This window comes from Leptinotarsa decemlineata, unplaced genomic scaffold (genome assembly GCF_025532065.1).
Source record: "Leptinotarsa decemlineata unplaced genomic scaffold, Ldec_3_MD MMD2_P_RNA_scaffold_2, whole genome shotgun sequence".
Taxonomy (NCBI): Eukaryota; Metazoa; Arthropoda; class Insecta; order Coleoptera; family Chrysomelidae; genus Leptinotarsa; species Leptinotarsa decemlineata.
The window spans coordinates 16,257,240-16,259,418 of record NW_027412529.1 but is presented as its reverse complement, the minus strand read 5'-3'; positions in this window follow the sequence as shown (position 1 = coordinate 16,259,418).

Below are 2,179 nucleotides of genomic sequence, written 5' to 3'. Positions count from 1 at the left end.
CTTAAAACTCTTGTGTATAAAAATCCGGTTAATACTTTAGAAGATTTAAGACAGCGAATAGTTGCCTCGTGTGAAACTATACGAAATACGCCGGAATATTTGAACGGGTGCGTAATTCCATGCGTAGAAGGGTGGAAGCATGCATACTAAGTGCAGGTGGCCATTCCAAAAATTTTTATAATCAGTTTTGGTATTATTACTAATTAACAAATTTGTGCTATTCGTTTAGACTTACTGTCACAAAATAAAATAAAACTCGTTTTTGTGAAAAATTTATTTTTTGCAGATTATGTTTTCAAATATTATTAGGGAATTGGTAATGCGTTATGAAGCAATTTTCAGATTCTCATTCATTTTAGAATTGATCTAGTTTCTTAATTTGCTTTCTGTCGATTTTTATTTTTTTGTGTGAAAATCATGCGTCGGACAAAGAAATACCAGGAGATCAAATTATCTCAAAAATAAATGAGGATTTTAAAAATGATTTTATTTTGGAAAGAAAGCATAGGCGTAGTACTTTTTTCCCAAAAATATTCAATGCGAACCCGTAGGGATGCCACTGTTGAAAAAATACAAATTTGTGTACATCAGAAAATGCGCCTTGAGGCATGGAACATATGTACCAAATATGCCAAAGATGGCTACAAAATTATCTCAGTTATTATTAAAAAACTGATTATTTTTGAAAACTTTGCCACCCTGTATCTCAAAAGTTAAGGCTTTTAGGACATACGTCCATAGGGAGTTTTTTTCTTAAAATGGGTCTAAGAATTACCTCGTCAAATATTAGCATGTGCTTAAGGAACACCCTGTATAATTCATACCTTTCTCTAAAAATAGTTTAAAATCACTGTTAGGACATCTGTACACATTAACTATCACACAATTTAGTATTTCAGATTTGATTTTGACGGCAAAACACTCAAAACTTTTCTCCTGGGCAATGTTGCAACACTCGAGGGGAGACAAGATTCCATTCAAACTGAGTTTTTGCATAAATCATGGTATCACCATGTAACTTTTTGCTTCTGCAGAAGCTCGTAATTAGTGCAAAGTCAGGAATACTCGTCAGTAAAATTCGTTCTTGTGGACACCAATGTTCTTGCACACATATGATATCAGGTTCCTCTTTTTTTGAAAAGATTTCCAAATTGAGAATTTTGTTCGTGAGGCACTGGGCGTTTACAGTTGATAATTTCAACGTTCAAACGTAAACTGCGTGGTCCACGATTTGCGAGCGCCGAAGAAGCAGTTGAAGCGTTAAAATCAAAATTTTAAGGTGTCCCAAGAGGATTGATAAAACTAATTTGACAAATGGTTTGAATGAATACAAAAGCGTATTGATCATCGAGGGGAAATTTCTGAAAACAATTAAGCCATTTTCATTGAAAAAATTATTGTTATTATTTGCTATTCCTGAATATAAATAGTACCCCACGTATGTTGTTTTGAACTCAAATAAATACAAAAAGTTTGAACTTAATATTGGAATGCTTCGAATATAAATTAACAAGATTGCAGATTCGTTCAAGAAACACACGTGCTGCACTTTGTAAAATTTATGAAACAAATAGAAAAGATAATATGCAGTTTGCAGAGGGGCAGGTGGAAGGAAATGCCAACTCTAAAAAATCCAAGATGATATTGTTTTTGAAGCATGGTGAAAGAAGTCAATCAGACAAAGCCTTGCCTATATAACGTTGGGAAATGTCATTTAGATTCGATATTTTTCCATTGCCAATATCAAGAGAATTTTCGAATATAATTTACTGAAAAATATACAAAATTCGCAAAATCTGAATCACGCTTATCCAAAACAAAAACGTATGGATGGTCGAATGAACATCGTCAAATGTGTATAAAAATAAAACAGAAATTTATGTATATAGTGAAATTTGTTTTCACGAGACACACGTGGTAAATTATCAAACACATCAAAGTATGATCAGCTTATGATATAAAAATAAAAAAACTCTAAACGGTTTTTTTAAAATACATTTCCTATTTTCGACAAAGTGTGGATTAAACATTGTTCATTGACCATTTCGTGAATTGTTTTATATATGAGATTTTCAGGTTGTGATCACAGTAATATTTGTAATTTCTCATGGTTTTGACAAAGTTATCTCTGTACTTTCAGATGATATAGTGCGTCCATAAAGTATCCAATGCAAAAGTT